This window comes from Balearica regulorum, chromosome 13, assembly GCF_011004875.1.
Source record: "Balearica regulorum gibbericeps isolate bBalReg1 chromosome 13, bBalReg1.pri, whole genome shotgun sequence".
Classification (NCBI taxonomy): Eukaryota; Metazoa; Chordata; class Aves; order Gruiformes; family Gruidae; genus Balearica; species Balearica regulorum.
In genome coordinates, this window is record NC_046196.1 from 7610448 (window position 1) to 7632575 (window position 22128).

Genomic DNA, 22128 nt, shown 5'->3' on the forward strand with positions numbered 1-22128 from the left:
GCTGCCAGCCTCTGCCTGACACCGCTTTGCTAACAGCCTCTGAAGGGCCCTCCAGCAGACACCTTCCTGATTTTGCCCAAAACAACCTGCTTCTGCAATGAACATCAGAAGCGTTAGTACAGAAAGTACCGAGAAAGGAGTACAGCAGGCAGAAAATTAGCTGCACATTGAAAAATCCGTAAATGGAAATGACTGAAAAGATCACAAACAAACAAAACAACAACAACAAGAACAAAAACCAACTCATACCAGAAAACCTCTAAATTCAGGCTAAATATGCAGCCATTAGGAAGGTAGCAGAGCCCTTTCCTTTTCCAGTTTCTCCTATTCCAGAGCCATTTCAGGAGCATTTGGCTTCACTGCTCCCACCCCCTGGCACACTGCCGGATGCCTTTACATTTCAAGGTCTCTAGGGCTGGCGGATGGGTTTGCTTCACCTGTAAATGTTGGCAAGCACTGCAAAACATAGACTTACTATGAAATCATTACAGTGGGAAATACAGCATCATCTTCCAACCATGGAAAAAATCCCTTTGCTGTAATCCCTCCCTAATTCACAGGAGGAAAGTAAAAAATATTTCTTCTTAAATATAATTTCTGAAAGGCCATTTTAAAATAAGATCAGACAATCATATATTTCTGCAGAAGAGAAAAGAAAAATCTAAGCATCATGGGTACAATGGCATACATTCAGATACTAATGTTTGAATCTTTTTTCTTTAACAGAGATGAGTAAACAGCAGGAAATAGTCCATTCTGGACTTTTTCATTTCCCCATGTGCTTGATTGTAGGACACTAGTTTTGGTTTGGTTTTTAAATCCAATCTTTCTTTGTCAATTCTATGGGATGTTAATAATTAGGTCAGAAAGTGGAATAAAGGGCACTACCATGAAATTGATATCCATATCTGTGAATGCTTGTCTCTGCAGCTGGTACACACATTTGTGAATAGAAAGGCTTGGTTTGCTTGCCTAGCTCACCAGGGGTTAATGAGCATATACTGACAGACCTGCCTGATATGTGATACATTGAAAAAAGCCCTAACAGAGGAAAAACAATGAAAAGTTATTCTGTGCTGCACACTTCCACAGACACTAAAAATTACTGCACTACATTACATTAGATGAAAAGACCACCTAGTTTTGTACTCAAGTCTCCGAGAGTGACCAAGGAGGGAGTACAAGAAATGGGAATACACAAGGACACAATTCAGTCCCTGTGACAAAAGATTTGAACACAGACTTGCTTTTACTAGCCTCTAGTAAGCTTGCCCTTAAAGAGTTTAATCACACTTTGAATCTATGTTTAATTTTATCTTCTAAAAATCCTGTAGCAATGAGTTCCACAAATTAATTACATAGTTTGTGAAAAAGAACTTCCTTTTCTTTCTGTCAAACATACTCACCATTAAGATTGCTGGTTATGTTCTTGTACACCCATCTTGAATAGCAGTAAAGTAATAATTCCTGATGCTTTTTCCTTATATTTATGATTTTATCCACTTCCATCACATGCATCCCCTTTCATTTATTTTCTAAGCCAAAGACTTCTAATCTGTATGATCTTTCCTCCTATTTTGAGCATTCTTGTTGCCTCTCTCTTGTTTTAATATTTTCCCCTGAGCATTACTTTGGGCTTCTCAGTACTAAACTTTATTTGCTATTTTATTAGTTCTGCGAGTTCAGGGTCTAAGCTTTTCAGTTTTCAGTTTGACTATCCTGATAATTTTCTTACTGCCACCACACATGAACCTCCTCTCCAGGATCTCTGGTAATACATTGATTAGTACAAATCCTAGCTCAAAGCCTTGGAACCTCCCTTTAATGGAAAAGCTGTCCATATATTCTTACCCTTTCTTATCTTCTGACCAGTTTTTAATACATGAGAGGATCTTTTCTCTTATGCTTTGACAGCTTAGTTTCCATGAGAGTGTCTCATGAGAAACCCTGTCAGAAATGTTGAATGGAAACCACTTGTATGAAATGTTTCCTATCAGGAATTAGAATATTCATTCAGGATCAGCAGTCTATGGAAAGGACTATTTGATTTCTGGAGAAAGGGAAAAGGAATTGTGAATCATTTATAGGATGTTTTCTGACATTCTATGTCAAAGTAGATGCTGCAGATGACATTAAAATATCATTTCAGTAGCTTAGCTGATGTTTTAGTAATATCTGGTGAATAATGACACTGATAATTTTCTCTAAATTCTATATAATCCCACGTTCACTTCTTTTCTTTTTTGAACTGAAAACTAAAATGAAAACAAGGATGACCTGAAATTAAACAGAACAAGCTGGATTTGCCTTCAAGCACATTTGGGTGAGGCTGAAGAAAAACGTCTGACCTCACAAGAGCCAATATTCAGTGCTGGAGCCCCTTGGCAGCTCCTGTCAATCCTGATTCAGAATGCAAGTCCTGCTCAAGGTACAAGCAAGACAGACTAAAAGAAGTGGCAGACTCTTTCCTTTGCTGTTGTCTGTTCCACTCTTTAACAGCGGATCAGCCTGAACTGCTCTGGCAGATGCTGCGGTGCCATCAAGCATGTGTAAGAAAGACGTACAGTTTCGGGTACAGGCCACATTCCCTGCCAGCGCTGGCAGTCACCTCTTGCAGCTCCATCCTGTCAGCAACAGCCACAAACAGTCCCACTCTAGCAGTCTCCCCATCTTGGCTCTTTTCCTTTCCAAAAGCCTAGGAAGCACTTCAAATACAGTGTGCTCTGATATAGGGCTGCTTCCTTTAAAACCCAGTAAGGAGAGAGTAGAGAAATGCAAAAACTTTAAAGTAGGTAGGAAGTGAGAACCTCTTTCAACTACTCTTGTCCAGTTAGAACCACTCAGAAGACCACTGTCCTCCAAACTTACTCAGCCATAACCCCCCTAAGCCTGACTGCGGACACTCTCAGTCCTTTTCCCACTTACCTGCCATGCCCCTTAGGGGCTGCTGGCAGTCCTCTTCTCCCAGCAGAACCCACTCTGCCATCCCTCCGAAATGGAATTTTTCCCAGTCTGCTGAGAAGCTGTAGAAAAGCAGAGACTAAATGGAAATGTATACTGCTGATACTGAGGAGGTCTCTGTCTGTTTGAAATATAAGTTATTGTAGTAATTTGGAGAGCTAAGCAAAGTGAGCAGAGAATCTGTATAAGCAGGCTTTCACATTCTGTTTTCTTCTTGTAAATGCATGGAGAAAAATAATTTACCAAGGAAATGATCTCACAAAGACATAACATTTGGAATTAGTAATGTCTAAAATAAAATAAACTCTTTGTATGTTATATTTTCCTACAATTTCATTAAAAGAAACATTTTTCATCTTGAAAAATCCAAGTTAGCTTTTATTTTATAATCTTGTGTTACTTCCTGATGACCAATCCCATGGAGATAAAATTTAGATTCATGTGTACCAGGCATTTAAGGATATAAAATATCAGAGGCATATTGTTAATTCCCCAAGCCATACATTGCAAACCTAATAATATCAGCATTAAGATTACACTTAGAAGACATCTGCAAATACTAAGAACAGTAAAGGTCATTAAATAAACTTGACACTTCCCTGTACTTCAAATAGAACAAAGAGTTTGAATTCCTGCTTTAGGTGCCAAACCTACTCTGTTTTAACTCTCTAGTTATGATGAATTTCATATAGAAAGTTATCATTATAACAGAGAAGCCCCCTACAAGGTATATATGGAGCTAGACAACAATTTTAGAATAAAAGCTAAAACTAGAAAATTTAAAAGGCAAAAAAACCCTCATAAAAATAATCTAGGAACAGTTAATGTGAGAGAACTCCTGATCCTTAACAAAACGGAGAAATATAATCTTAGAATAATTTATCAGAACATTATTGAAATTTTTCTTTTCTTAGGTGTTTTGTGTTGGCTGGGAGCCATTCACTCTTGCACTGCAATTGAAGAGAACATTTGCCTCCTTGGTTTTCAACTCTAATATCTCATAGCACAAGCAGAGCTTTTGTTATGCATCAGCAGCTGCCAATATTTTAATGAAAGGCTCCAACAAAAATGGTTGTCCTTTGCTTTTGATTTATTTTAGCTGGCAGCTCTTCAGAGTTTCACTCCCCAGTTCAAACCCAGTCCACTGTAGCTTCTATACGCAGTCCTCCAGGATCTCCCAGTATTCTCCCATTACAAACAGATTGACTACACCATCAGAACCTCTCAACAAACTTTCCAGTTTCATTTAGTCTGCAAGACTTTTGTTTTCAGCAAAGCAAATTCCCAATTCTATCCTCATCTCCTATTAAACTGGAAGGAATATTTTACATTACGTGTGTTCCTGCTGAATCAAGGCATTTAGCAAAGTCTCTAATTCCGTCTCTTCATCCTATAATCTGCATTTGTTTCTCTTTGCCTATTAGTTTATTTAAGGTTTTAATTGTTGATTCTTTTTTTTTTTTTTCATTCTTGTATGAGTGTGTATTTCAGTGACACGCCGTCTTGGATGCTGTCATAGGCACAGGCAAAATGTCAGGCATCTAAGTAAGCCTGTGCTTAAGACACATAAATCTGCAGAAGTTAAATACATGTCTAAATGCTCTCTTGAACTGTTACTGACAAAAAGATCTGCGGGCTTTTTGCACTGGACTCTGCTGATGTCTCTGTTTTATACTGTTGGTAACAGCAGCACTCGACCAGCTTCCTTTCTGGTGTGATATACCTAGGAACTTTCAGTAAGTCAGGTGCAATCAGGGAAAAAAAGCCTTGAAAGATAATAAATGTCAATTAATTTGTACAACGAGAATAAAAACCGAGGCTGATTGCAAAACACAGTTTAGATAAAATAGGAGAAACACTATGAATTATATTTCTATGCATGACACAGAATTTAAAAGCACAGAATTTGCCCAGATTAAAAAAAGTCCTGGAGAGATTATATTATTTTATCCATTTCTACTAGCTTCCACGATTTGTCTTGCAGTGATAGTTCTGTGGAGATAAAACACTGCTCAGCGTACTAAATAGTGTCACTTTCTTCTGATTCTGTCGAGTTTTAATGTCGACTAGCACAAGCAAATGTTAACCTCTCCTGTTCTCACTCTTTCAGCATGATTTCTAATACATCTGACACAATCCCTTGCAAGTCCTTATTTCTCTGTAATTACATTAACATGATGATGTGCCTTCATCTGGGACCTCATCAGGATTTCATCTTGTAAAGAAAAAAAGTCCTAGATCATTGAAGTACCTTTTTCTTATGAAATCATCTTCAAAGCCTTAACCTCAATGTTTCTAGAGATCTGACAGCTTAGAGCTAACAGCTGACACCGTCAAATTATTGCCATTATCACATCCAGGGCAATCACTCCTCCCTCCCCTGCCATCCCAAGGTTTTTGGAAAACAAAAAGTAGGGTTTCTTTCAACTTTGAAAGTTGTTAACCATGAGTGTAAGTTAGATTTACTGAATTATCCTAGTGTCCCAGGAAGATTTGGCAGAGATTGATTCCAGCCACACTGTGCATGACACATATCAAACTCCTTCACAGATGCTTATTCACCCATCAGATTATATAACGTTGACCTTGGAATTGCTGAGAACTAAAAGGAGTAAAAAGAGAGTTGGATGTGTTTCATCTGGGATGCCAGGTCATTAAGACTATTCTGGTAAGATATAACAGAATGGTATGATGCAGACTTTCTACCTCAGGCTATGAACTTGTCATCTTACAAGTGAAGTGAAGCCAGTCTGCTTAACTGCCTGAGCAATAAATAGAATCTCTTTCCTAGCACATAATAATAGCAATGGACAACTTCTGCTTAACTTTTTCTGTCTTCTAAAAGTGCCCTGAGCTCTGCTGGAGTGCTTATTTAAGAGTGTTCACTGTTGATACTTGTAAGTAATTACCCATAGCAATTGTGCCATTTTTTAATGCCATGAATGTCGTTATATGTTTACAAATACAACGTCATAACTTCATGAAGTGATGGAGCGTGACTTATTTTTCTACAGCCTGAAACAATGCTTAAGAAGGGAAAGAAGAAAAACTGTAGTTGTTTCCTAAAAATTTCCCACATCATGTCATTAAGTAAACTGCAATGTGAGCAAACATAGGACCTAGGTCATCGCCGTAGAGCTAAGACATTTCTCTGATGACATAGTCTAAAGCTAAATATGCATTCGATTAGATGTTCCATTTTGAGATTTTTTTTCCCTAGAGCAGAAACCTGCCTATTGCACAGGGGACAGAATAGAGGAAATACAGGAAGCATTCAGTTTTGATTCCAGTATTATAAAGGTTGGTTTGTACTGTACTACTGAAAAAGTGTTCTATAGCTGTGAAAAAATGTATTTGGGATTTATTAAAAATCCTACATTGGTGAAGGACAGGTTTTACACTGACTGACTTCTCTCCCTCTCTTGATATTCACAGAATTTAAGGTAGCTGGGCCAATTTGATCTCCTCTATCTTGTACATTAATTTCAATTACCTCAAGGTTCAGACCAATATTGTGGTCTAGACTAGGACATTTTGATCCTCAACAGACAAACCCGTGGCAACCACAGGCAGAGAGTGGAAAAGCCTGATGGTATACCACACCATGCAAGGCATAGTTCACATAATAGTGCTGACTGAATATAGTCTGAAAAAAGTTGTTGTATCAGCCCTTTTCCCATGGCAATATACTAAAGCCACACGTTGAGGCAACTTACATCCTTCTCTGACTGATGCTTTCTAGTTGCCTCAACTTTGCAGTAGTTAAAAGTTGCCTGTCTTGTCAGATAGTTAAAACTTCATTCCTGGCCATTGTGTCATACCAGTCATTAGGCTTCTTTAGAGAAAACATACATTAAAGGCTAATATATGATCTTTGGTGCTCCTGTCTTCTGAGGAGTATGGTTTCCTTCCTATGAATGGCTTCACATTGACGTAAATAAAACCATGGCTTGTCTTCAGTTTCCTGGTACAGTCCATAGGGTCAGCTCTAGCCCTCTTTTCTAGGACTTTAGGCTTCGAGTTGGCAGAATTTGTATCTTCAGTTATTTCAACAAAATTATGTTTACAAACGAGGAAGATAATCAGGTCCCTTTAAAAATCAGGTTTATGGGAACTAATCTAAATGTGAAGTTAACTCATTTTTAAAGCTGCAGCTTAAACTGTCATTAAAACAAAAAAATAAAGGCCTTTAGAGAGAAGGGAACATTAAGAGGAAGGAACTGAGACATCAGGTTACAGATAGAATTGTTTACTGCCCAGCAAACAAGCAGTAGAGCTAACCACTTCATCTTCCATCCCACATAAACAAGTAGTTGATGATACAATAAGCGCAGCAAAAGTGAATCTCAATGCTGCAAATGGTTTTATGCCAAAGCGCAACAAAAATCAGGCTCTGAGGTTGTATAAGCTCTTTACAAACAAGCAAGTTAAGATCACAATATTACATAAGATCATTTAAAGCCTCTAAAAGCCTTTAAAATTTCTCTCCCTCTTTCACTGGCACTTTAATAAGGCAATTCCCAATATTTGACTTGTGAAATAGCCTAGAATATAACAGTTGTATCAGCAGCCTGTAGCTAGGCTGTTCCTTATTGTTCCTCTGTGAACATTTTTAATACCCTTTGTAACATGATGAAAGCCTTACCTATTTCAAGGCTTATTTGCAGAGAGGGAGTAGTTAAAAGTTTTGATTATTGGGACTGCAGATGGTGGGGCTGATCCTGGGACTAGCAGTCTATTCTCCCAGTCTCCAGCAGACCACTGGCTGCACTGGCACCCATTTTTTCTGAACTAAGTTCTTTTCATCTGATAACAAATCTGTGACTTGCATTGTTCATTTCAGTAATCCAGCTCAGTGTCACATCAGCTTTGTCCCCATCTTTAAATATATTCATGCCATCTGTCTCATGGTCTCAACTGGTAAAACAATTGCATTGTAGGTTACGTACAATCAATTCCCAGTTGTTCTGAACAGCTTGAGATGTCTCACATCTTACTCAGTGGCTTGTGGAAGAGACTGATAAATGATTTTTTATAGGAAGATGATCAGTTTAGGATTCCCTTTACTGACATTTCAGATGCCAAGAAGTTCAGATTTTAGCTTGATATCTTTGCACTTTTTCCCCATATGGTTTTGGTTCCTCTTGCAAAGAAATGTGTTTCGCTCCATATGTCTCTTATCTTGAGTGTTCAGTGTCATCTTTAATTAGAAATTGAAAATCAGTTGGTTTGATTTATATTGGTATTTGTCATTGCTGCTATTGTCTTTCAGACAATCATATTCAGATGTTAATGTCAAATTAAAATTATTCTTTATAGGGTCATAAATATGAAATATGCAATTAAAGTGTTCCCATTAAGAAATAACAGAGTGTATGATAGACTCTTGTACAAGACTCTTCTGCAGCACACCCAGTCAGCACTGTCCTTGTGAGAGAGCTTTGTGAATCTCTGTCACTCAGACCTACCGCAGCAAAAACCTAGATTAAATCTATGGCTGCAAGTGTGACACAGTTCAAATTCAGACACCAGGGGAGTTAAATTTGCTTTCAGCTCTTGTGATCATGATGAAATTGTCAAAGTGAATGATGACGCATTATCCAAATGGAGAATGTAGGTGGTCTTTGCTGAAAGCTGTGTATCAGGAGCAATTGGGTCCCCTTATATCCGTGGGAACAAAACCCAGGGGGAGCAAACCTGTGGTCCCTGAGAGGATACAGCTGCTCCCTTCTGGATATGAAAGGCTAACCATACGCAGAGAGAAAAATGTAGAACGTGGAAAAGCACAGGCCTGAACAGGCAGGCCAGCACTTGCTACACGGAAATGTAAGCAAAATCACTCTCACCTCAATTCTATTTCTGAAAGTACATCACATTCCTAATTATTTTTTTGGACTTGAAAAACATCCAGCTTCCTTATGAGGTAACTCCACGCTAACCTGTGGGTTCTAGTGACAATAGGTAGGTCCCTGCCTTGAAGCCTCTGGAAAGAGAAGGGTTTTGTCTTTTTCTTTAAATGAAAGGAACCTGAACAAATGTATAACTTCATTTTGGTAGGTCCTTTTTCATCCCGAGTCTATAACCAGCATTTCTCTTTCATAAAGAACCCTCTACAGTAACTTAACTGACCCTTTTGTTCTGTTACACATGAGCACAGTAGTGTGAGAATTTCCAGCATTCACTCATTACCTTACCCAGAGGTGGTAATAGGGCCTCAGATAATCCATAAATAGTGCTAAGAGCTATGTGTGAAGAGCTGTACACAAAAGAAACCTTTTACAATGAAGCATAAAACAAGGTATTTGATTTATGCTGCAAATCACAGGGAAAAATGCTGCATACTCCTGCATGCTACCTACTGACACGCTGTCTTCAAACTAGTTATTCAAGCTAGTTATTTTCACATTCTCAGAGATCAGTTTTGTCATTATGAATGACTGCAGCCGTCTGTATGTTCAGAGCTGTCCTGAAGCAGAGTATATCCCTCTTCCCCACACCCCCTCACACATGGTGGTGGCAGGGAAAGGGAAACCTCAAGGTTCCTGGAGGAATATGGGAAAATAAAAATTTGATAGGACCAATGGCATGGAGGACAGAGTGGTCCTTGTAAGTAAGGCAGCAGGGAAAATACTAATTTTAGCAAATTTCTAGAATTTTCTTGAATGCAGACAAAAGGGCACAAACTCAAGCAAAAACTTCCCTACTGGCTCTTCCATCTGTGATCAACAGTGTCTGGAAAGGTGATAAATACCTTTTGGAAATGGCCAGGATTCTATTCTATGGGAATTTTATTTCTGTGTAACATTTTTGATCATTCAAACCAGTTTTAAAATGGAACTTATTCTGCTCTCAGCCATTCTATGAAGTCTTGTTTTTGTGATAAGGTGCTAGTTATCTTGGAATTATTTTACCACCTGAGATGCTTCAGCTCTGTGTGGGGTTATGGGGACATTGACCATAAAATAATAATACCTGAAGCACCGCTTCTGGATACTGACCGGAGTAAAATCAGTCACATTTTTGGAAAGCACCCAAGTAGTTCTAGACTCCATATTTTCTTCTCTCCTACTAGGTAAACTGGGAACAAATCAGGGTCTTTTACTGTGATACAAAAGAAACAACCTGTTACATTGGGCTTCACGGGTCAGTGCTTTGATGTTTGTGCCAGTATAAATCTGAGCTAAAATGTATTTCCTATCTACACTGGGAGAACAGTAAAGAATGTGAAAGATGCTCAGAGGATAAGTACGCTAAAACATGAATAATTGAGATAGGTTTTCAGTAGACATTGCATTCATCTGCATGAGTAAAAAGGGTACGGTCTTGATTTTGCTTCCATCACAGTCAATGGCAACATCGCCTTGTCTCTACAGGGAAGAATGGTACTGCACAGATTATCACCTACAGTGCACGTACAAATTTCTGCTTGAACAGATTGGTGCATATACAGTGTCTGAGATATTTTCTGGGGGTCTATTTCCCCTGTAACATACTGACTGACTAAGAGGGAGAGATGGTAAGAAGACTGAAAGACTACATTCAGGAATTTGTCCACTAAGCCTTAAGAGGGGTCAGTGAGATTGTGAAGTCATAAAGTTTATTGAGAAGCAAATTAAAATGCAAAATATTGGGGACTCATACTTCAATGTCACTACAAGAAGTCCAGTGAATATCAATCTAAATTAATTTTGGCCTCTTTAATCAATCATCTCTTTATGAAATATAAATAAAGCCACATCAGTATGACATGTTATTAAGGAAGAAAAGAGATGTGCCCTAAACTTCTGGTGATGATTTACATAAATGTCATTTGAAGCAGCAAGGTTAGACCTCAGGGAGAGCATTATAATATTCTAAAGAGCATCAGCAACTTCACTGTATACAAACCATGAAACAGAGAGGACTGGTGCCCAGGCACCGGGGGGTGCTGGAGGAGTGAGACAGAAGAAAGTTAATTTGGTATCTCTGTAAATCTTAGAAAGTTTTCATAGCACAGAAGGATTGTAAACAAGTCATCAAAGAAAATGGCCTGAAAGAAGGATATTTAGTGCCTTTTTTTTTAAAGAAGAACTATGATCCTTAACTCATCCAAAAAATTCTAATTTAGTAAAAGATGTGTGTAACTAAGAAGGTGCATGGTTATTGTATTTACTGTATTATATTATTACTGTTACAGTATTTGTATTGCTGTAACTCCAGGTCATCAGATGAAGTGGGACCCTGTTATGCCACACGTTTGCTATAGAGGAAAGTCACACTGGGAACTCTATATTCTAAAGAGTGCAGAAACAGGAGGAGACTGTTTTCCCAGGGATATATTGAACATGGCTGGTTAAACCACGATTAAAGCTTGGGAAATGCCTTTCACAGCCAGTGCCCTAGTCAGTACACATCCCAGCTCTTGCACCCTGTATGCCTCTGATACACACCATGGATATTCTTCACAAAAAGGTCATCGGATCACACTGAAATCTCAGTAGCCAATTTCTCTCATCAGGTCTCTAATGTGTCATTTGCTTTCCTTCCCTCCAGTCTGTTTATCATTTATTCTCATTCTCCTATATCAAAAATGAACAAAGACACTTTCTAAAGGCCATTTCATAGCTTTAGGGAGCTGTATTCAGGAGAGTAATGTGTGATCTAAGGCAAGCTGAGGAGCATTATTTTCCTATCACCACCCCACAGATGATGGGGAGTGACAGATTACATGTCAGTCACAGCAGACTAGGCAAGAGGCCAGTCTGCCAGTAGTTCTGTCCTTTCTGGCTCCAGCCAAAGCATTGTTGAGAATGAAAGAAGGGTTTATAAATAGCTCACACTGAAGTCAGTCTATCATAGAGGCTGCAGATCAGCCTGGTCTTTATTCAGGCTGTTCAAGATGATGTCTGTATGCTCATGAACACGCAGGTGTTGCATACACAGCCTGTAAGGATCATGTCCCAGAGCTATTCCCTTCCTAGCTGTCACCTTTCTTTGCAAGAAAAATAAAACCTACTGCGAGCACATTTAACTTCACTCCCTTCACTCCTTTATAACTTCCCTCTCATTTGATAGATTCCACATTAATTTGTACTTTCTTAGAAAGACTTTTTTTTTTTTTTTTAAAAAAAGTAATTTTCAAGTATCCATCTTTTCCTTGAAAATCTCACAATGAAAAAAGAACAATATTCTATTAGCAATCAGGTTAACAGATCTCCCACAGAAAGTGTAATGTGGAGAGTAGGTATTCAGCAATAAAAGTGAGCAAAACCTTCTGCCAAAATTGAAATGAATCAGTCTGGAGGCATCACAAATGAGTCATTATTCTCTAACACTTCCCTGAATGTTCACACACACATACTATACCAATTTTCAAGACTTTCTGCTTATACTATGAAATTATCTGACTCAAAGTATGAGTGTCCTCAGTCTGCTGAGAAAATTTCTTAGTAGTCCTAGAGGCACATGACATTTTTATGCAGTCTCCCTACTACTAAACCTATGGGCAGACCCCAGAAGACCCGCACCTGCCGAGGATTTTGTGATGTCCCAGCCTCTCTGTCCTGTAATTGAACACAGCTACCAAAAAGTGCCTGCTTTGCCAAGTAAGTGACAGGAAAGACTGGTACAGAGCCAGTTGCGACAGACCTGCAGCAATATTCCCTGTTCTAGATGACTCCTGAGTTGCTGTGGCGTGGTGGCTTTACACAATGGGACTTGAAGAGGGACTGACTTTCTAATGTATATCTCCACCTGGGTTATTTTTAAAGAACCTCTCTGAAATTAACTTTCTGTATTATCCATTGAACTTGTTGTTGGTGCTGCCAATAGGAGGGAAGATGAATAAGGCTATTTGTTTCAGAAGAGAAATCTTCAATGACAATAAAATTTTATTGTCAAAAGCAAAACCAGAACAGATTGGAAGAGAAGCTGTGTCCACAGAAGATTTTTTTTTTTTTAATTATCATTAAATATCATTTGTCCTGTTTTAATCTTATGTGTAGAATATCATTACTCCTGATATATTGATCAAGAATAAAACCTGACAAGTTTCTCAGTAGCTGAAGGTGTAAGATGAAGACTAATGAATTACACATATGTTTTCATAAACATATACGTTAAATCAAGACAGTATAGGTCTAAATAGGGACTCACACCTACCAAAATCATACCATCTGAAATTTTCAGCCACGTACCTTCTGTCCATTCTGCATCATTCTGACATATAAGAGCAATGACTGCGTAGTGCATCAATAATTGTAAAAAAAAAATCACACTACAGATCATCTATGATACTGCATACATTGTTTGTGGACTTATTCCTTTAGGAAAGGAAGGGGGGGAGAAAGAGGAAGATAGATAGATAGATAGACCGACCGACCGACCGACCAACTGACTGACAGACAGATAAGTTACAGCATGCTTGTTTTATCATCTACACTTATATAAATCACTGAAACAACCACTGCTTGCCAACATAAGGGTATGAATTCAAACTATGGCTGCAATGCAATGGAGAGGTACACAAGTTAGCTTCCTTACAGGATTAATTTACCCTTTGGAAAAACTCTGCACTGACACGTTGGCTTTTATACCTAACTGGGTATCTTAATACTGCAGTACTCCTGCATATTAAATAGATCCTGAGTGGAAAATGTATCAGGCTGTCCTTCAGTATTGCAGAATTCATGTTTCTGTATTTGTGGTGTTTTTCCATTAAAAGTGGGTCTGGCTCTGAAAATACTTCCTACCAAAAGTATTGCATAGATACAAACAGGACAGTTCTCCAGAGTTCACATTGCCTCCACTGTTTCCTGTTTTCTGACTGTGTAGGGTGACCCTGAACTCCTGGCAAGCACCAGAAAGATGGTGACAAGCAGTTCTTTCTGCAACAGCTGAAAATAGATCTGTCTTAAAAGAGAACCTAAGTGTTATTCATTGATCATGTCTGTTATTGTCTACATATACAGAAGCAGCTGATTGCAAAAGTCCTCCACTTTGGGAAAATGAGGATCGTGCTGCCAATTTAAGGCCAGATTGCACATGGCTGAACAGCAAACTAAAGACAGAGGAATGGGAAGTGCTCTGCTCAAAGGTAGCAGGGTATTGTATGAGTTTTGTGGTTAATCCTCTCCTAGGGGGTCTTAAAGCAATTAAAAATCTAGGTAAGCTTTTACTTACGAAGAATCATCCTCAGCTAATGAAAATTGGCATAGTTCATTAACTTGAACGGTGAGCCACTGATTTACGTGGATGAGTATATGGCCTGACAGTTACACTGAAGTCATTGACAGGAAAACCAGAATCTATGTTAAGGACAACTAAGTCTTAGAAATCTAAGCCTGAAATTAATCAGAAGCAGAATTTTAAATCTTTTGTGCCCTGAGGTGTTTATGTCATGTGCGATACCATCACAATAACCAGTTACAAAAAAAATTATTTGATTAGGTTATTTACTGCTCTTGTGATCATTTTTTTAGCACTGCTACCTTGGCCAGAGGAGGCACTTACGAAGTTTGGCAACAAGTCTTCATTGTGAAGACTGAAAATTTAATGAAAATTCTACTGTTTAGTTGTTGGGGTTTTTTTTGTATTTTTTTTACCAATAACTTTATTATTGGTTCATCTCAGAGAATAAGCCTGCTATTTTCCCTGAACCTTGACACAAGATGAATACTGCAGGTTGTTAAGTGCAAATAAAATCACAGCAGGCATTTCTTGCAATGAATCCAAAATAATTCTGTTTTACTCTGCTCCTTCATCTCTTTCAGTGGCGGGAGGTCAGGACCTGCCCTACCATCAACTGGAAGTTGCAGAGGATGAACTTGGCTTCCAGAAGGAGAGTAAGAAATCAGTGAAGATGGGCCTTTTGTAGAAATCGTTGAGAGTCAGGCACCTCAGCACTTTTGAAAACCCCACCAGGGGCCCAGCAACATCATTTGGAGGCTAAATACTTTTCAAAATCCTCCTTTAATGTTTTAGACTCCCTTAAACCTACAATATAAAGGACCATATTATCAAAGATTAAAACAAATATCTTTCGTCTTAGTGCCCTCTGAGTGAAGCTATTCTAAGAGGAAGCATAAAAAATGGAAAAGAAAAGAAATAAAAGCTGTACCACTTATCTCTTTAGTGTATAGGAATAGCAATGCTAAGATAATAAAACTATTGCTTAGCCAGATCCTGTTTTGATATTCCAGTGGTGCATATAATTCTAAACCAATATCTTTTAATACTGAATTCCCTAAATAATTATTCACTGTAAAAGATATTCAGTCCATAGAATTTTTTCCTTTTATTTTCAGGGATTGAATCTGGAAGTCCTTATTTAGGTAAGATGCTGCAGAAATCCACAGGGCTTACCTGAGTTAAGAGCTCAGGAACTGGTCCTGCATATGCACATAAATTGCTTTGGGAACTGAAAGACTGTAATGTAGCAAAAAGAGAGTCCGTAATGCATGCAGGTTTCTGACAGTTTTTGCAAACATCAAGGAATATGACACCTACCCTTAATATGTTTCTGCTCTGATTATGAATCCCCAACTGCACCGAGTCCATCTTTGCATATGCCAGATGAATCATTTTTTCAACCTGAGCTGTCTGGTATTTCTTTGAGTGGATAAAGAACTTGTTAAAAATGAAATACAGAGTAATGGGTACTTATAATTTAAATGAATCACTGCATGCAAAGTAATTTCTTTAAACTATCTGCCAGGTAAATCTTGAATCATCAGCATGACACATTTGAAATTTTAAAAATTTGAACATATATTATTTAAATATTAGTACCATTAATTGACATTCAACAGAGTACAATTCTTTGTTTAAGGGAAAAACCCCAAGATGCCTGTGCAAGAAAAACTTCCAAAGTCAAGAGAAGTTATACCTGCAGATGGAGAACGGTTACAAAGGTCCCATTCTTCTCTGTTAGACAGGCTAACGTAATGTTTACCTTTATCAAATTGCAGGGAAGAACATTCAGACCTTCTATGATGGAGGAAAATGTTATCTACCTCATTATCTAGAGACCTTCTAGTAGGCAAGCTACAAAAGGCTGAGGAAGGTAAGATATGCAGTTGCCCAGAGAATCAAGATTTTATGTATATGTGCTGTTTGCAGAAGCTGTAAAAATGCACACCATTTGCCTTACTTGGCTTCTTCTGAAGCTGGGTCAATGCTATGTGAATCTGAAAACACTTCACTCTAAATGTAGCCTGATATATTTGGAATTGGTCGAAATCTTTCATTTCCACTATATACAGTTAAGATGCTGATGTAAAAGTAAAAGTTTTCCCTTTAAGAACAGCACATACTTTTAGGAATGGGCATATCTGGGTAAGAACACAGGAGGATGAGGCAGGGGGTTGGTAGGAAAGGATTTGAGGTGGCGAGATTGTGTCCTACTGTTCTGGGAGATTTTCTGCAATGTTATTTTTCAATCAAATTTTCATCAACCCTAGCAGTAAAATTCAAGCATATTTTCTACATAACTGACTGAAACAGCCAAAGCACTATGATGAGCAGCTGTGCAGATGCATCAATCTATGCAAGTTTTACACTGGTCTAAAGTGAGAATGGGCGATGTGTAGATGAGTAGATTTGACCTTGCAGGTATATTATCTTTACCTTTGAAAATGTTGATCAGTGCTTTGCAATACCTTAGGTACACTCCTTAGCTCATATGACATGAACTAAGGAGACTATGGCATGTACTTCCAGTGTAACAGCAGATCAGGATACATATGGCTATCATTGTGCATATCACAATTTGTCCTGGTGTGATTGTTAATTATGTCTAATATTTGGGACATGTTTCCACTACTATAAAATGCTGAAAAGTCAGATTGCTGATATCTGGCTTAAGCTAAACATCCTTGTTCTAAGCAGCAGTGCTTTTCATATAGACATTACTTCTTTTAACAGGGTAAGAGTTTAAGAGCTATCATTGGTTTAGTTCATAAGCATCACTAAGATTGAAAACAGTAATGAGGAAAAAAGGAAAAATGCAATGTGTTCAACACAACACTTAGAGTTTGTGAAACTCCATATTTCCCTTTACCAGACCTAAAGCAAAGCTATGCTATGCCATTCTATTTTGTCTTCATCACTGGGAAACCAGAGTGGATTTTTAAAGTACATTAAGTGATGGGACTAGGTCATATGAGGACTGATGCTAAATTGAAGAAAATTAAGAAATCTGTTCTTTAACTAGTTTTCTGTTACATTTGAATTTATTCTTCCCATGGTGATTTTGAAAGCTTTGCCTCACACTAAAAATAATTAGCCTAATACTCAGTAATGCATTTGAAATCAATGAAGTTAAGCAGGTATACAACTGGTGTAACCACTATCACCTATTAGAACATATTCTGGAATTATTTGGGTTACTTTATGTCAAGGGGTAGTATCTCATTGACTTCAATGAGCTTTGAAAAGAGCTCTCAAATTCTCTGCCTCACTTGATTTTGGATTTGTATAATGAAGACAAAACAAGATGGTTCCACTGAAATAAATGGAGCTGTACTTGTAGAGAATCAAGAATCAGAACCGGGATTACTGAAATTACATTTTTGGCAATGCTAGCATTCAAAATCAGATTCCTATTATGGTCATTCTGGAAAAGCATTTTCCTTTTGTTTGTTTTAGTAAATGTTCTTAATAGAACAAAAGTGCTTTACAGGCAACATTCATATTACCAAAACCAATTGGATTTACAATTTCTTTTTATTACCACTAAAAAAACACTAATTCAAGTTTCGGGTGCAATGTAATGCCATGAAACAACAGTAATCTTGTTTTTATAGCCCTACACATGTAGAATAGCTTAGGCTTTCTTCTACTACATAGGACACAAATGGCATTATACTTGGTAAATGTGGCTGACAGTCATGATTTGTCTTTCTGCTGTCTTCCTGTTTGTAAACACAAGACTTTTATTCAATATTAGGCCAATTCTTCAGGTTAAGTAAACCCCCTACATTTTCAATGTATTACAGCCAAAAGCTGTTGCTGTTTTATCCAGCTCTCTCAGGCCCAATTACAGTTCTCAGAAATACTGTAAATATAACAGGTGGAGTCACCCCAACATATAACACTTTAATAATATTTAGATGTTTGCACAGTTCATTGCTTGGCTTTGTTTACACTCAATGCCCCTCTTCCTGTCGACTTTAGTAGCCTTTAAAGCAGACCTTTAAAGACTACACTAATTCAATCACTGTGTAAAAAGCCAGCTAAATCAGTTCAGCTATGACCCTTTGCTGGAATACACAATTAAATAGTTTATTTGCTGGAATAAACTTAATAAATTAAGTTTTATGGGGAAATAATATTCTTATTATAAATAACCTACTGCAAACCCAACATTATTAGAACAAAAGAAGGCAAACTAGCAGATCGGTAAATGCCAAGTTGGAGGCTGGATTGCACATTGAGTAGGCAGAGCCTTCTATCTTGTCCCAGAAGACAGGAAATGCGTTTAGAATGGAAAGTGCCTGAAGCAGATCGCACCCTGCAAGACAGCGGGTTGCAGGGCTTCTGAAAGCCTGACCGGGAACCCAACGTACATATGTGTACGTGCTCTCTAGTATTTTTATCTATGAAGCACAGAATATTTTGCAGTTTTCACTGGATGATTAGAGTGGCCTGAGGAAGAGGATATAAGCAAATCAGAACGTGCTACTAAGGTCATCTGTCAGGAAGGTGTCATCAGGGAAATTGCCACACTAGAGGTGTTGGTGGGCAGTTCGGAGCTTGCTGTCCCTTTGCAAAGGATCGTTGAACTTGATTGTTTCTGTAGAGGTGATTTTACAATGGAGGAATACCACTGATGAGCAGGGAAAGGATTAAATGCAGGACAGCTGATGAGAGTGGGATGTGATGAAGATGGTATTTTTACCAGTTCCTGTATTTGACACGTTTGTTCAAATAGAATTACAGGAGTGAATTCTACTCTTTCGAAAGCTCTGTTTGATTGGTACAATTTGTATTTAACATCTGCCTTTGATTTCCCGGCTTTATAAAGTTATTCCCATGGCTCCTATTATCTAGTCCAGGCATATCACTAAGTTAAAACTGGCAAGGTGGGAAGGGCCCGATTAGGCAGAAAACCCTGACAAGTGCAAACTGCCTAATCTTTAAACAAAGCAAGCGACTGACAATATTTTATACATGTTTACATGTATATTTTGCCATTAAACGTGATACAAAGTTTGTCACAGAAAGCAAAAAGTGTATGAGAAATGTGCCATTGCTTTATTTTGAAGTGTGTGCTTAGGAAAAGTTGCTGGGAGACAACAGGAGAATGTCAGTGTTGAGAAATGGTTGGCTTTGTTCACAGCTGTGTAATTTCCAAGCTGATAGATTGTCTACACACAGACAAAACAAATATGTGTTGTCCTGAAAGCCTAAACTTTTTTTTTGTTTCCCTTTAGAATTAGGTTTTTTTCTAGTTGGAAATGAACATATTCCATCTGTGTAGAAACCCCAGAGTGCAAATGTAATTTCCCATAGCTAAAGCAGAGCCCCCATAAAGTCACTTACGTCTATCATTCTCACCCAGGAAATAGTTTCTTCAAGGTATTAATAAAATTGACGACTCAAACATTTCCTCAAGTGGCAAAGGGGGATATTTTTGAATATAACTTTTACTTAATATATTCTTCTGTTATAGTTTATCTTTAAAAATCAAAATGAAATTAATATACCCACCTGCTACACTGAAGAAGTTATACAAACAGGCCATGGACTCAAACAGGTTCTTGAGCATTAGTAAGCTACACATAAATGAGAAAATATTGCTCTTTTTAAGGTGAGCACCATAATTCTTAGGGACCTTTTGCAATACTCTGAATGCATCAGCTTGTACTAGTTATAGGTATGAGATGGTGACTGAAATCAGTGTCCGATGGGAAGGAGAACATGGAAATGTTGTGAAGTTTAGAAAATGACATGATAGCAAATTACAACAGAAAAAGCAGCAAAGGCCTGGAGACAATTTGAAAGTGTTCCCCCTCCCCAACATGTTTATGTATATAACAGCAATTCCTGCTATCAGTAAAAACATAAGCATAGCCTCAGAGGTTAAACTTGAGAGACCGTGTCTGAAGTGATACGTTGGCCAGATGCCACTCCCTGCTAGTGCGCATCTGTGCTCATCAGTGTTTCCACTGGAGTGACTCAATCTAGAACCACTCCACTGGCCCTATTTCTAATTAAACTTTTATTAAGAGAATGTTAGGGATGTTATGGGTATATAATGAAAGCAGGAGGTGGTTCACTGTACATAATTTTCCACACAGCTTGTTCACATGTTGTACATCATTTTGACAATCTATAAAATGTTTTTTGTAGTTTTTGTTCTGTGCTCATTCATAATACATAATAAATTATGCAATCTAAAAAGTTTATGTATTGCTATACCATAATTTTATATGTCCACAAGGCTGGTGACCTAATCTTCCAGAACTCTTTAAGCAGGCATAAAAAACCATATAGCTAATGAAGTTTTAAACCTTGTTAGTTTAAAAGCATGTTGCATATACTTAGTGGGGAAAATGCTAATTTACATGTGAGTTGACACCAGTCAGTCCAGGATTTTCTAATCAATAGTAAAATAAACATACCAAAAGATAAGAAGAATCTAAAAATGTTTCCATCTCCCTTCACTGATCGGAATACTGGTCTTGAGAAAGAAAAAAAAATTTAAAGAAATTCTGTTTCTTTGTGCTTAATAACATTCTCTCTTTGTTCTTAGTAACAGGCTTTTGTGAAAAAATAATCGATGTATCAGCCAATATACTTTCTTATTTCAGAAGGATTTCCAGTAAGAATTTATGCTTTGTGTTTCCTTATACAGATTTTTTTCTCTAAGAAGACACTGTACTAATAAAGTCCATTGTTTAAATACTCTGCTAAGTGTTTCAGCATGCCTTTTGATCAAGGAAAGAATTTGGCCAGCCATCAGTAGGTTAACCAATTAATATGCACAAAGCAACAAATGTGACAGCAAGTACTTACACTCAGCTGTAATTATACCTATTGTGATATAATATTGTTGGAATTCTGTGCCCTAATTGCAGACATTTGGGATCTGGCAGGTCAGATTCTCAGCAGAGGAGAAATTACTGTCACGGAATATGGGCAATACTCTTAAAGCAGCTTGTTATTTTAGTCTTGTATGCAGTAATCTGGGAAACAGGGTTGTTTCAAATGACAATGGTTGCTCATGTCATTCAGCAACCTTGCCCTATATGTCTTTGACATTATCTAGGGCTTGGCTCTGTCTCAAGCACTGGTTCCAGTTTGAGAAATGAAGACGACAAATTCCTGGGCTGCTCACTAGTACTTCCTCCATAAAAACCCCTCAAGCAAAAGCCACAAAATGTTTCTTCACAAGCTACACATCATTTGTATGCTATCAAGATAAACTGTAGAGAACTGCCTCTCTTTCCTGTCTTAGGTGACTTCTGCTAAAAATAATAGAAATTTCCTTTCTCTTTAGTACATAAGGGATGGCCAGGTCAAAGGATCAAATAATCCTTACTCAGATAGAAGAACCGTATATTTCCAGCTCATCCTTGTTATGTTAAGGATAAAAATGTACAGTCTGTTCCTCACCACCAAACTTCCTTAGGTTAATGCAGGTGGAGGGAGAGCTTGCAGTGGTTTATGAAAATGGAGGATGATGTAAAATTGAAAGAGGCAGGTCACATGGGACAAAACATAAAAGAATGAATTAAAGAGACAAAGGATGATGGGTGATATATATAAGGGCAATGTTTACACTATATTCCTCTTAAAAGATCTTCATAATGCTCCGTGCCTCCTCAAAAGCCAACAGGTTTTTGGTATCAGCCAATTGTGCCATAGTTTGGGAACTAACTTGAGAAACAATGCCACCTTGTATGCAGCCTTTCAAAGACAGTTAACATTCGTATTGGCATTGTAACTAATGAAATAATAAGAAATGAGAGACAGCGTCGGTGCTAGCACAATTCTAATTCCAATTGATTGTTCATTCTTCAGAAGGGTTTGATTCATTTTATCCCACTGTGATGCTCACCACCATTTTACTTCTCTGAAAATGAAGGTGTGAAGGTCTAAATAGTACCCATCAGAAATAAAGCAATTATATCTGCTATACAGAACGCTATTAATCTCAAGGCTACAATATTCAAGCCCAAAGCA